General features: G+C 31.8%; 1 protein-coding gene across 2 annotated transcripts in view; it reads left to right on the forward strand.

Annotated features, from left to right (window-relative positions):
* Positions 1-38: 38 nt before the first annotated feature.
* LOC105208223 overlaps positions 39-15,727 on the forward strand; it is a 518,645-nt gene continuing 502,956 nt past the window's right edge. Inside the window, exons 1-10 of one of the 2 annotated variants that reach the window (XR_005576059.1) lie at positions 39-397; positions 585-630; positions 870-930; positions 1,106-1,158; positions 1,381-1,441; positions 1,631-1,691; positions 2,000-2,152; positions 2,518-2,565; positions 2,912-3,000; positions 3,173-3,223. The gene's annotated coding sequence lies outside the window, so the exon portion shown is untranslated. The remainder of the gene's footprint in view (positions 398-584; positions 631-869; positions 931-1,105; positions 1,159-1,380; positions 1,442-1,630; positions 1,692-1,999; positions 2,153-2,517; positions 2,566-2,911; positions 3,001-3,172; positions 3,224-15,727) is intronic. The other variant, XM_039456060.1, reaches the window with a different exon arrangement.

The raw sequence follows: 15,727 nt of genomic DNA on the forward strand, positions 1-15,727 counted from the left end.
TAGCTTAATTAAATTAATGCCTTATAAAATTTAGTTACGTTAATTAATTAATACACATTCTTTCATAAGCTTATGGTTAAATTTAGCATAGCATTTTGTCATCTAAATGTGCTGGTAATATATTTATCACCATGAATGATAAACTTGTTTATTCTAGTGTAATAACCATCATAGAAGACAAGTGCGTATTAATTGTTATTCGATATATGGAAAATTCATAAACGTGAATTTAAGATTGGCGCGTACCACAGTAGTGTGGTGTCGGCCTTGTCATGTGAAGTTGCCCGCGCGGGGAGACCTACAGCCAACGTAATTGCATTCGCATATTCTTCTCAGAATGCGGCGGACGTGAGACGGACCGGCTCTAGAGCGAATAGCATGGCGGATTATTTAATTGGTAAGTATAACACATATAAATGTAACGTCATAATTCATTTGAACGCGTATTTCTCAATTCTCGTTCGAACAAAGATCCACGACGCTCTCATGCTGTCGTGCGCCGCGTTAATTGCAACGCGCGAAGTTGATCGCGCGGGAGAGGAGCTCTTTTCGCTATACTAATTGCGTTTCTCCCTCATTTGCAGAACAAATCGTTCCAAGAGCCGAATTGATTCGGGGGATAAAAGTCTAGTAAGTGAAACCTTTATTAATGCTACATCATAATTATTTAGTTAACCGAAAATGTACGGCAAAAGTGATGCGGCGCCGCGCGCTGCAGCGTTATATGTATGTGCAATACAAACATACAGTGGCGTGCACCGCCGCGCCACCGCCGCAGCACGGCGCGCGGCGTCACTTTTAGCGCGTGAAGTTGGCCGCGCGAGAGACGAAATCACTTCATGTTAATTGTATTCGCGTATCTTTTCCAGAACGCAACGGACGCGGGATGGACCGGCTCCGGAACGAGTGGCATCGCACATCATTTAATTGGTAAGTATAACACGTTTAAACCTAGCATCATAATTCGTTCGAACGCGTACTTCTCAGTACCCGTTCGAGCGATTACGATGCGGAGCGTTGTCACACGTCGCTGCGTCAGTACGACGCGCGAATTTCACTGCTCGGAAAAGGAACTTCCGCCATATTAATTGCGTTCTTTCCTTAGTTGCAGAATGCAACAATCGGCTCCGGGATGGATGTCGTCGCGATGTCTAGCTGGTAAGCGAAACCTTAATGCTACATTATAATTATTTGGTCGGTCGAAAATGTACATCAAAAGCGATGCCGCGCCGGCGTCGCGGCGTTATTGCATGTGTAATACAGGTATGCAGCGGTGCGCACCGCCGCCGTGGCATGATGTGACGTCACTTTTGACGCGTAAAGTTGACCGCGCGAGAAACGAAGCCGCTTCACGCCATATTAATCGCGTATTTCTTCCAGAACGCGGCGGACGTGAAATGGACCGGCTTCGGAATGAGTGGCACTGCGCATCATTTAACTGGTAAGTATAACACGTATAAACCTAACGTCATAATTTGTTCGAACGTGTCACTTAAATTCTCAATATCCATTCGAACAATGATCCACGACGCTGCTACGTTAATAGCTTTGTCGCGCGCCGCGTCAATCGTGGCGTACGATAAAAGAAAATCCTTCCGCCATTTTAATTGCGTTCCTTTTTTATTTGCAGAAAATGGCAGACCCGAAACAGGTCGATTCTGAAACGGATATCGTCGCATATGTCTATTTCGGTATGTAAAACCTATATTAACGTTACACTGTAGAACTTTATCAGTCGGAAATGTATGATATAAAATATTTTCAAATATTTTAATTTATAATAATTTAAATTATGTAAATGTTAGATTTTTTTTCATTAATGTGTATATAAATTGTTAGCTGAAAAAATAATTTTATCAAGATAATTGTAAGATAAATAATTTTATTCTTTGATTAAATATCTGTCAAAATTATGAATAGGTTGCACGTAAAAAGTATTGTTTAACAAATATTTATTTAAAACATTATTTTTATTTATGTATTTATGTATGTGTTATAGATTGTTGTATATTCTACAACTAATATGCATCGTGTGCGAGAACTTGAAATGGAACTTTGACAAATTATGTGGAAGTGATAAAAGTTTGGAAACTCAAAAGGCGGAGGACGACTAGGAAAGAGCTAGATCAAGTATCGGTGGAGCAACTTTGCAGTAAGTATTATTTCTTATCTACATACTCCTCTTCTTTTTCCTACACACGCACACACACAATTAGTCGTTTTTTTTTAATTGTCGGGCCATTTTATTTTAATAATTTAAAAATAATAATGAGAGGAAAAAAATTAATCTGTAACTTTGTAGAAGTTTATTCTAATGCAGATCTTCTTGAAAATAATATAAATTATAATTATAAAATAATATATAATTATTTTTATTAGTATTTTAATTAGTATAATTATTTTTATAGTTATTTAATTACAAGGCAATTAAAAATTATTCTTGTGTACGAATTATTTTATAAATTATTGACTACGTTGAGCGCTATTTAATTTGGATCTTACTTTTGTATGTTATAGAATCATCGTAGCTACATGTTTGATAACTCCATTGTTATACATCGGTCGGTAAGTAACAAAGAGCTTTATTAATAAGGTAATGGATCTGTGAAAAATGTATTACATAAATATATTTGAATATCAAAGTCATCATTGTATTACAAATAAGTCAAGACCTCATGGATCCATCATTTTGAAATTGATTAGATATAAAGAATTATGATAGATATTTTAGTTTATATATTTAAAGTTCTTTTTTAGATAACGTAAAACTATTACAAAATATGTAATTTTAAAAGTATTTATAGATATAAGATTAAATATAAGATTAAAAGTTTGATGTGTACGTAAAAACTAGTACTTTTAAAGTTGATTATTTTGAAAGCTACATTAATTTGAATGTTTTGTGTTACAGTATTATCGTGACAAACCCAGCAACCCGGATGTTCTGAGAGGAGGAGGAGGTCTGGGAGAGGCATCGGGCCTCAGCGGAGCAACGTTGAGGTAAATATAACTTTTTATTTATATAAAATTTATAGTCTTTTTTCTTCTTATTCAATTTTATCCCAATAAATTAAAAAACACTTAAAGAAAGAATTCATATAAAATTTTATTTTGAAATATTGATTATTTTGAGCATAGTTTTAATTATCTTTCATATATTTGTATGTTACAGTATCATCGCAGCTTCGTGACTGAATAACTCCGCTCGTTGCGCATCGGATCGGTGAGTTAAAAATTATTTTTTTTTTAGTAAACAAAACAGACGCGCGCTACGCACCTGTTTTGTCTAGATATTAAAATATTGTAAATAAATAGAAACATTGTTCTACATTGTAAGAATAAGGAATATCTTTACGTGAAAAGTATTTGTAATAACGTACATTATAACTAACAATAAGTGTATTTTAGAGATAATGGTTATTATATAATACATAATTAAATTTTATTCTATTATAAAGTGTTAATTTTAACATGAAGTTTTGAAGCTTATTTATCTAATTGATTAACAAACTGGCTTTATAAAAAATAAAACACATTAATTTGATGTCCTCATATGAGATCGTATTTCGTGTTTTGTTAAAATTATATCAATGTATTTAAAATTTCTCATCAGTAAAGATATTCGATTTCAATTAATATTTATTTTTAATAAAATAGATATTATAAATTATAATTAAAAAAAAATAAAATAAAAATGTACATATTTTTAGTGCAAAATTATAAAAATCTACATATATTGCGCAATAACATCATATAATTGCTATAAAAATTATTTTTGTTGAATTTTACATCACGTTCTTTGAACTTTTTATATGATGTGTTTGAGATCTGTTCGAGTGATGACGAATTAACCAAGATTGAATTAAAGAATTTATAACTTATTAATTAATACGTTCTACAGTGTTGGAACAAATTTCATTAACTTATTGATTAATAATTAAACTTAAAAATTATAAAAGTAATTATATATAATTATAAATGTAATTATATAATTATATAAATATAATTATATAATTATTTTATATATAATTAATTATATATAATTATATATAAAAAAATTTTTCTTTGGTATGTACAATATGTATAATAGGGAATGTTAGAGGATGTTAAATAATAATATTATAATTAGAAATATTCTATATTAAATACAACTAGACAAGCGTTTTTTAATCATATTTTGCGGAATTAATTTGAAGCTTTATAGTATTTTGTGAATTTACGTTTGCGTATCTGTGTACTGTATTTGCGCGAGCTCGAGGAGCAGCGGCGCAATGTATCCCGATAACATCCAGCATTCAACCCTTTCGCGCTTTCAGGCGGTAAAAACTAATGAGCTATAGCATTGGCTAATTTGTTTCCCGTTTTTTTCTAATTGTCCAACATTTAGCAGGATTATATACCCTCGTTATGTTGGCATGTCAAAAGCGGGAGACGTGCATTCACGACACACTGAATTACAAGAATTCAGCGAAAGAGGCACAGACTGCTTGGTCCGGGAAACAAGCAGGACTCATGACGCTAATGACATCGTTCATTTTACATGATTAACCTTCCACTTTTTTCTACGAAGCAAGGAATTCGAATAAGCTAAATTTTTTGCTCGCCGCCGCGGTCAAAAACTATTCCCAACAGAAAATCTCTTCGAAAAAATGAATTAACTTTAAAAATGTGATATTGGGAAAATCACGATTTCAGATTTTTAGTTTTTATTAGGTTAAATTAAAGTAAATTATGTATTCGGCAATATTTGGAAAATTATATATGATATTTTCAGTTACATATCATATATAATCATCATGTAAAATTAATTACAGTTTAATTGATCATTTTAGCTTGTCAATATTGAAAACGTTTTCATAAATGTTTTATTATTTATATATATTAGAGACGTTTATTTTTTTAATTTTTTAAATTTATTTTTATTAAAATTATAACATTCGTAAAAAAAACGTCTCAAGCAAAAATCAGTTCTCATTACTTTTTCAATTGTTATGCATGATTTCAATATCGGCGCATGATAACTATACTATAAGCCTCACTTTTATATTAAAATTATCTGTGCTTTGCGGCGAGAGCTCACGTGTCTCAAAGGAACTCTACGACTGATGACAAGTAGAAACGAAAAAAAAGACAACACGACAGAATAGAACCGTTAGATTTTCCCTTCGACTTTGTGCTATGTTACCTGAAAGTATTCACATATTTTTACTGGCATATTTTTACAACAGGACATTCCAATTCGTGATAGAAAGCATCAGCATATGATAAATTCACATATGATAAAATCGAATTTCTCCTGTTTTTTATTGTACGCGTCTAAACATTTTTCATGCTATCTATCAATATGTATTTTGTGATTTTATAAATTTCTCTTCTTCTTTCGTGTTAAATAATATATAATATAATCGGTATGTCATAATCAGAATTTTATCATGAAGTTTTCAATATATCCGATTGTTTCAAAATTTATATTCTTTGTCGATTAACGTTATAATGCGTTTTAATTTTTTATTGAGAATTACACATATAAATGTAAAGAGGATAACATCTGATTACTTCGCCAAATTTCTCTGTGAATGGGGATAAAGTATAACGTTTAAACGAATACATGTACTCAAAAAGTTGCTTCATTAACGATTGCATTGTGAAATATTTTAAATTTTATCTTGAACTCAGCGGTTTGTCATATCATGGATGACAGGCAGGTTTTTTGCTCTTACACGCCTCTCGACATACTTGATGTTCTAAAACATAGCCACTGTAACGTGAGGGATTGGCTGGCTACCCTAAAAGTGTACTTATCAAAAGTTGGGTTCAACCAACATGCAGTCTTAGGGATCTACGCTAGAGCAGAGCAAAGCAGAGAGAGAGAGAGAGAGAGAGAGAGAGAGAGAGAGAGAGAGAGAGAGAGAAGGGTAAGGGATGTTCGCCTCTTTGATAACTGCCAGATGCTATTATCCGATTCGAGTGCAATTTCATAGTAAAACGGTTGCGAATATTAAATCATAGGCGGGTGCAAATCGATAGGGTAACCACAGTATGCAGTAACATAATTACCATTTATTACCGCAATTTATACGACACGGACGTTGTTGCCACGAACCACTGCTCAATTATAATAAAACTGAGGACCGCAACCGTGTGTAAATTTATGCACGGAACCCAGGTAAAATATTATTTTATCCTACGATATCAGATTTAGGGGTGTGTCACTCAATAACTTTAATTACTACTTTAATTTACCTAGAATGCCCAATTACATGTTTATTATAATTAAATATTCTTTCTATTATATAATATTAATATTTTTATAATTTCTTCATCAATCTGACAAGTAAATTCTCAGTAATTTATAAGGCAAAAATAATTTATTGATCTCTAATTAAATTAGAAAACATATTCTTGATAAATAATAATTTATTCATCTTTGTTTATAACATCAAAATTCAGGAGTTGCTTTAGTTAAGATTAAAATTCAGCTGTACGCGATAACAGCGGATAATTCTGAATAAAAAAAAGAATAAATGATATCGCGGTAATATGAAAACGCGGTGACAAGGGTGTCAAGCAGAAGGATGATTACACGACCATATATCTGAATTAGGAACGAGCGTTCATAACTCATTATGCTCACAATTCTCTTTCGTCAGGCAGTTGCACGCCGCTTACATAAATCACAATTTGCCCTAGTGATAGTCGCAGGTGGACAGGAATAGTGGGATGCAGATCTAAAAAGCTATGATTGCGACGCGACACATATGGCTGAAACGTACGACCGCGTGTAATCGATCTTAAAGCGACCTTTAGCGCCGCTAATTATAATGACGTGTTTTTTTGCTTCAATCAATCCAATAATTCTTCTTGACACCGGTGATCTAAGGGCAAACGGGTTAAATGCTCCAGTTGATCCATTTCTACCATTGAGAGTATAAATTCATTTAACATTTTGTTAACATTTTGTTGATTACTTGTTAAAAAATGTTGCAAACAAGTTGTCAGCAAAGTAAATCCTTATTTAATGCTTTTGCAACCAAAGAAACTCAAATTGAATATAACAATCTGACAGCAACTTTGCAGCAACAGTTGTGATAAAAAGTGTATAATATTTCGGTAATATTTCGGTAAAATAGCAGCAACTTTGCTCACTATCAAAAATAAAAAATATTATTTTGGCAACATGCAAATAAAAGTTTAAATTAGTAAATTATTCTGCTTATCATGACAACATGACAATGCTAGCAAATGGATAGCATTGCTTTGCTTTTGCATGAAATGTTATCGAAGAAGATATATTATTTATTGCTATATAGTTTCAAAAAATAGATTCTGATGGATTCAATCTATGCAAGGTGTCAGAAAAGATTGATACCAAACTTTTACAACGTGTTAACTCAATAAGCACATAATCTTTTTTAAATGTTTTTTTTTATATTTATTTTTTATTAATTATATGTTGCTTTATTGTAAAAATAACGTTTGTTTTATATTTTATTAGTATTTATTTTACATTAAGTCTATTTAAAATAATGATTTAGAAAAAATTTACATTTAACATTTATTTATTATTTATTTAACATTAATCTAATATTTATTTTAGCTTAATTAATTAATTTTATTCATTGTTTATCCGAAGCTATTCGGATTTAAATGAGGACATGTCAAATCTCAAAACTTTTACAAATTTTGCAAAACTTTACGCCGTGAAATAAAAATTGCACGTAAATGCGATTTACAGCATTCAAAAGCGCGAATTTTTACCTTTATTTTGCGTACTTGTTGAGTGTTGTACGATTTTTTTTTCATTAACAATGAGTTATTCAACACTGAAGCAAAAATGGCTTTTTTGCCTTCAATGTTGAATAATTCACGAATAAAAATCATATAATATTCAACAAGTACGCAAATTAAAGGTAAAGATTTATGCTTTTGATTGCTGTAAACCGCATTTCTGTGAGATTTTTATTTCCCGCCGTGGAGTTTTTGTAAAAAATTTGTAAAAAATTTTGCGATTTGACGCGTCCCTATTTAAATCTGAGTACCTTCGTAAACATTAAGTATATTATAAATTATCAATCTCAAAACTAAAAATTTTAAGTTTTAAAATTATTATTGTCAGTTTTCTTACACCATGCATATGAGACAGATGATAGAAAAGTAGTCGTAATGCTCATACAGCATTAGTTAACAGAGCTACTATGACGAAACATGAAAAAAAATCCCGAATCCTATCTAGAAGTAACAAAGTATTTTTGTACAAAATTCTAATAAGATCCGTATTGACATATGGAGCAGAGACTTGGATACTTTTTACGCAAAGTGGAGAACAACTTAGACGCTCCAAAAAGAAAATTCTTCGGAAAATATATGATGCAGTTTCTAAAAATGGAAAGTTGCACCTTAGGGAGTAACCATGAGCCATATCAACTTCGATCATAAAGATCATCAAGATGGTAAAGTGGATTAAACTGAGCAGCTTAGATGGAGGGGATATGTAGTCCAAATGGATGAAAATAGCATCTGCTAAGAAAATATTATTTGGTAATTCCGGAGGGAAACAGGCAAGAGAAAGACTCAAAATTAAGATGGGAGGAAGGAATCCAAGAAGATGCTGTCAGGCTGAGATGTAGAAATTGGAAGACAGTTGCCCTCAATAGAGAATCCTAAAGAACATGTAGTACCAATGAATGATGACGTTTTTTAACTAACCGATCCATATGTATTTTGTTGCAACATAAAACAAAAATTCTTTTCGATATAAATTGAAATATAATTAAAAAATCTCATTGTGGTAGCAAACACAATGCATTGTTCATACAGTTGCGTATATTAAGCGTTCGAAATTAATTAAAAAACATCCGATAATCATAGCACCCATTAATAACATAATTAAAACTTTATAGTTTTGTTGAGATCGTGCACGGATTAATGTCCATAAAAATATCGGCGACATGTACATTGTACGCGGCGTACATTATATTGCTTGCAAGTATTATACGTTTAATTATTTCTAACATTGTAACGTTTGCGGTTCGGTGTAATTGAAACTGAATATTTCGCGTAATACTATGGGATAATCATTGGTTCCGCCCATCGAGCAGAAATATTAAACGCAATTAAACGGCTTCTCTTTGGTGAACGTGCGTCGCATGCGAGAATGCAAAATTCGTCTAATTCGCCAGAGATCACGCGAGATATAGATAGGAAGTGAAAGTATATCTTTTGCAAACGATTTAACAATATATATCGATTTTCGCGAATTTTTATAAGACGAGAAATAAATTTACTTAACACGACATCGAATCTCGGTGAAATAAAATTTGCATCGACATTTTCTTCTTTTTTATCAAAAATTTAAAGCAAATCTATCTTTAATCTTTAAAAAATACTCGACTATAATGAAACGATATTCAGATACTGAATTGAATTAAAAGAGATTTACTATAAACTTAATATCATCCGTAGATGAGATCTGGAGCGAGACAGCTATCTTGGCTCGCCGCTTGACTCGTCAATTATAATAAGGCACGTAATGAATGAGCGCCTTCACGATGCGCAAAAGAAAAAAAAGATGTTGAGAAAAAAAAGCTGATTTCCTTTGGTGCACGTCAACGAGCTCTAAGCACGCTCGGTTTAATACGAGACGTAATAATGAGCATGTATACGGGATAGAAGTGCGCAGAAGGGCCGTCATTTACGTATCTCCGGCGTGTTTCGCTGCGACAAACCGTATAATATGACTCGCATTATACGAGCGATGCAGATCCATGCGCGGAAAGTACAAAACTTTGTTTGGAGTTGTTCGTAACACGCATATCCTTAATCTTTGCGTAGTCTGAAATTCTGTCTTCTGAAAAGATACACACACACACACACAGTTTAAACAAATATATAACTATTAAGATGTAATTTTTACTTTTCAACACTAAATTTGTGTTAAAATTCATTAAACTCACAAAAGCTATATTTCTTGAATATCCTATATTATCTATTAATTTTATATCAGAAATAGAAATAAGCATTATACATGTTACAAAATAGCATTAAATTATGAATCCAAACTAATGGAACACTTTTTTTTGTAAAGATATGATCATTTAATTTTAATTTTTTTTTTAATCAGTTTTCTTTTTTTTAATGAGTCATATGATTTTTTTAAAATTATCCTGCTTTTGCGATAACATTGTTTACATATTTACCAGAATTACATAATGTCACCAATTGTTATTGTTATTTTATTTTTTAATCGTATACTAGGCGGTTGAAGCTAAGTAAAATTATAGTTGAAAGTCACCTGATTACTATGAGATGATTTTCAACTGTAATTTAATAAAAGCCTAAAACGTAAATTGCTCCACAAATGAGGAACAAAAATTACACGATGTAAAGTAAGGGTTAAAATACCATAAAAAATTTATTGCAGAAAATATTACTCCAAATTTTTCACGGTTCAAACCTGACTCTCTCTGATCTCTCTACTTTCTAGGACGAGTGTTTTTATTACCAATATTTTTAGGCATTAAAATCCACGTTGATTAAACAATTGAAAATAATTAATATTAAATCATAATAAATATTACTTTTTTATTTTTCTTTATTAATCAATGAGCCGTATTTCAGCAACAGTGAGTTTGAAGACACAAGTTCATATGAACATTTTTTATATTATGGTTCGTCTCCGAAATTTGTTACCTTATTTTAGTCACACCCTGTACATATACATTTGTGCAATGGTGAGTTTACTAATTGCAAGCATAGAGAAAGTTGTTTCATTAGGAAAATGGTTGAGCCAGTACATGATGATATTGACTCTACGAAAAGATCTTATTAGAAACTCAGCCAGATGTACATCGGACTGCAATTAAGTAAGAACACTGTTAAGTCGTTATCTTTCTCTTATCGCTCTTTCTAATTTTCTGTTGTATCTCGCCTCTGACATGAAAGTAAAATTGAAAATTCTTTGTTATTCTTATCTAATTTTTCATTACAATTGCTTTATTTTGATTAACTGCTTTTTGAATTACTTTTCTTTAAATTGTAAAAAATAATAATTTAAGAATTACTTTTAAAATAATAAAAATAGTAATACGGTCGAAAGCAGTTCTTCGTTCTCGATAATTTTCTAGGTGAATTTATAAACATTTACAAAATTTCGCCAAACATTATGTCGCATATTTGCCAGACTTAAAACACAGCTTTTTTTAAGAAGAATGTAATATCAGTTTTTCGGGATTCGTAGAGGGGAGATTGTACAGGTGCGTGTAAAAAATTAAATTGATTAGCAATTTAATTTCGTGATATTATATTCAGGATTCTTCTTAAAAAGCTGTGTTTTAAATCTGGCAAACATCAGGCGCGCAGTTTAGTGGAATCTTGTAAATGTTTATAAATTTATCTAGAAAATTATTGAGCACGAAGAACTCTGCGTTCGACTGATATTTCCATTTTCGTTATTTTAATTTGTTGTTATACTTCCTGGTTGTATTAGAATTTATTTCTATTGTCTAAATATTTAATTTTTGGCATATAAATTCTAGAATTTGTTGCAAAAATACAGAATAAAGTTTACAATTGTAAGTATATCCCTTACGAAAAAATACACCCAACTAGACGCTGACGGTCCGAAAGGACATTCAAATTGAATATTAATTCTCAAATAAATTTTCAATTGTGAGTTAACACTCAGTTTGAGTGTCATTTCGGATCACCAACGTCTAGCTCAGTGTATTTTTTCGTAAAAGTAACTGTGAGAAAAAAAGATGATTTGTTTTAGCTTACATCAACAACTTATGTCTCACATGTAACATTTCTTTAAAATCATCGCCATGTACTGATTGAGTATAGCATTGCACCTTGATATTGCCACGTACAAAGTCGGGAAATTCGATGATGCAGTGTTCCATTACATTTTTGCCTAGCAAAACACGTCGGTCATACGTCATCGTATCAACGAGACACGTACTGTTGTCCATGCGTATCGGTTCTCTCAATTCTTCGTAATCGACACGGAATCGCTGGCCTTCGACACGTGTAAGGCCTCTTTCCTCCATACAGCGCGCGCTACGCGTTTCCAGATCGGCGCTGCCTGTCATTGCCTGTGTGTCCTTCGGATGGTTTCGTATCCGGTTACACACCCGGTATATGCTAAATGAGAACTGACAAAAACACGTGTAACTTTCAATCGACCGATCAGTCGCTCAAAAGATTGCCAGCGGGGTTCCTTAATTGGGTTAAATAAATTCGGCCGGACTGACACGTGGGCGATGTGTGTTGCGCGTGTGTGTGTGCGTTTGCACGCGCGGAGCGCTTTAGTGTCTTCATTGACACTACGAACATGTGTTGCAAACGTGAAAATGCGTTCTCGTGTGAATGCGATAAGACGCACCGCCTCTCGTAGCATCGAAGCAAAGGGTTGAAATTAGACGCGAGGGTGCATCGCCCAGGAATCCAATAAATTTACCCTCGTGATACGTGCACGTATTGTAAGCTTCATGTATCGTTTGCAGAATTTATTTAAATCACAATTTGTACATTTGAGTAGCGCGATTAATACTTTGAATAACTATGTTTAAAAATAAGTTTGGTTTAAGCTTTCCTCTTTTTAAAATAAAAAAGAGATCTCTTTACAAAGTTAAAATACTACATAGAAAAAGAATTAATAATCTTATAAACAAGAATATAAAATTAAGGGACATGTCACGGGTGTCCGACGCCGATTTGATTTTCTTTGAAATATTTGTTAACAAATGGGATGGATCTATGAACCTATTAAGGAAACTCTTGCCTTCCTTCCTAACAGTTTAAATATAAGACAAATATTCGTCGATATTATTCAAACGTTTCATTTTGTCACGCTTTTTATATCTTCAGTAAACCGTGATAATAGCACGAAATCACTGGTACGAATTATTGACATTATGTACCAAATAAACCATGTAAATTTTTTGCACTGCGAAATCAGTCACTGCGTTGAAAGTGTCCATAGAAGAAGAGAAAAGGAAGACTAAAAAGATTAAAATGGCGAGCAAGAACTGACAGTGTGGTACTGTGGAAGGAGAAAATCGTGAGATTGGAGGACGAGAATAAAGTGCTGAAACGCGACAGCGCGAAATATGAGAATCGGAGTTTTGCAGCGAGGCGTAACAATCTTTAATAGAGATCCTTACTTTGAATCATAACTTCGACGAGGACATTTTCGTATCGTATGCAAGATCAGACGACGGACGTTCGCAGCAACGCAATGAGCCTCAATAATGCAGAAAATAATGAGAATTGCAAAGAAAAGCGCAGGGAAAAAGTTCATAACAAATTAGAAATAACAAACTCGGTGAAATAAAGGTAGAAACTTGTTTTAACTTGAATATAATAATTGATGAGTTTTGTACAGCTGTGATCACAATATGAAAACTTTCAGAGTGCTTAGAATTGCAGGGACCTAAAGCTCTTGACATTTTGTATTATAACAATACCGTAATATTTCTTCAAATCTAAACGACTAATATTTGTTTTGTTATTATTATATTTACTACAATAATATTAGGTATAATGATATTAAAGAGTTTCTCTGTATCAATATTTCTCAAATAAATTACGTCGGAAAGCTTAAATGTTTTTCAAAGCGACAAGAAAATTTAATCTAAAGAATTGAAATTAATATAAATAGCCATGAATTTTAAAACGTAAAAGGAATTATAATTGCGCAACTACAATAATATGCTTTTTGTACAAAAAAAAATAAATAAAAGTAGTAGAATGAGCAAGCATTGATCAGCAGCGATTGAAAATGTAATTCAACATAATATTCGTAATGCTTGATCACAGTGTGACAAGATTTAAAGATAGTCATCCCTTGAACAATCCAGAAACTTTCTAAAATTTGTGATACATTCTATGTGGTTAGTACAACTGTGCTTTGTTCATCACGAGTATACAATCGTCACGAACGTTTGAATAAAACGTTTTTTCAAAAGAGTGAAAATTAAACTTGTTTAATTATTCAAATGATTAATCACTCTAATAGAAGTAAATAATATTAATGAAACAAATATGTCATGCTTATGTTTTAACAAAATGTTATTTGTTTTATTAATACTGTTATTAAATTAAGATTATTTTTAATTAGACTGTTATACTGCTATAATACTGTAGTGTAACTATAATACTGTAAATACATTTTTTTTCGATGTTGGGAAAATATTTAAAACAATATATATGTAAAAAGATAATTTTAAATAACCCAGAATTATTAGTTATAAAAATTAATTAAAGAAATATTGATTGAATTAAATATTGAAATACTAATAATTTAAAATATTGTATTACTTGTATAGGAATTCTATTCCATTGTATAAGACTAAATTTTAACTTTTATATGTTCATATAAATTTATTTTTTATTTTTTTTAATTCTTAGAACTAGAAAACAATAAACAGTTAATTAAATCAAAATCAAAGTTAATATTGATGGAAATAATAGAGTGACAGATCACTTTAATAATCGTACAACTCTCAACTTTTACTCTAGGAGATTTAAAGAGCAAGTAGCAATTGCATTTATGTATGATAACGCAAGAGAAAGAAAAAAAGTAATACAGGAAAACAAGGCAGATGTGAATTTAACAAATTAATCAACACTGCCAATATGTCTACTGATAATAAAATTACATATGTTACACACGAAGAACTGTGAAACAAATTGAGTTGACCAATTAGTACCATTAATAAGTTGCATTAATTTATTACGAGCAGAGTATATGCTTTACTGAGATTGTAATATCAACAAGTTACCCATTTTCATTATTTCTGTCAGCCAATTATCACGTTAATTAAATGCAACGGTTAGCAAATGAAGCACATTTGTATATTCACTTCTTTTATGATATATCTATCTGTGCAGAATATGTATGCATAATGTAAAATCCATATGAGTCACGTTATATTTATATATAAAAATTTGAAACAGAGGAAACAAGGTACGATGATAGCGAGCTTATTGAAGAAATCCGATTACCTCCATCTATAGTAGAGGATTTATATCACGTCAGATTTGTAGGACTTTTAAGCAATTTTTCGCGCTTGGGAATTTAAAGCATATTTAAAAACTGAATTAAAAATTTAGTGCAAAACAGTTTTTTCTTATGCTGCATTTTACTTAAACATTCATTTATTTACAATGGACATTTGTGGTTCTGAAAAAAATTAACTTTGAATTATTCAATTTCTCTTATTCAGATGTTTATTTTTATAGAAATCTTGAAGCCATTTTCGAGATAATAAATTAATTTTAGTTGAAATAATTTACGGTAAGAACTTGCAAAAATATATATTTTATGTCGAGATGAAAGATCGTTTCAAAGTTATTGTCACACAAATTCCTCAAGTATCGAAAGGAAGCATTCAAGATTGCTCTCCACAGATCCGCCTATAATCTTGATTTGCACGAAAACAGCAAAGGAGGCCATTCAACCACATGGACTAATGAGAGTTTGGAGATCAGAGTTAAGTCTGATTGCTCCGGGATTCGAAGTCTATCATCGTCACGCGGTTTTCAAACTCGAAAGGAGGGTAGATTTGGTAGGCCAAGAGGATATTTGATGCAATATCCAGTAAGCCTCGCCGTCGTCTAAACGGACAATGGGCTTCGTAAAATCGTGTGAATTAGTAAAGGGCCTCTCTAGGCGAGGGAATAATCGCGAAGTGAGTAGATAAGATCTCTGTTCAGCCCTCTGCGG

This window comes from Solenopsis invicta, chromosome 12 (genome assembly GCF_016802725.1).
Source record: "Solenopsis invicta isolate M01_SB chromosome 12, UNIL_Sinv_3.0, whole genome shotgun sequence".
Lineage (NCBI taxonomy): Eukaryota > Metazoa > Arthropoda > Insecta > Hymenoptera > Formicidae > Solenopsis > Solenopsis invicta.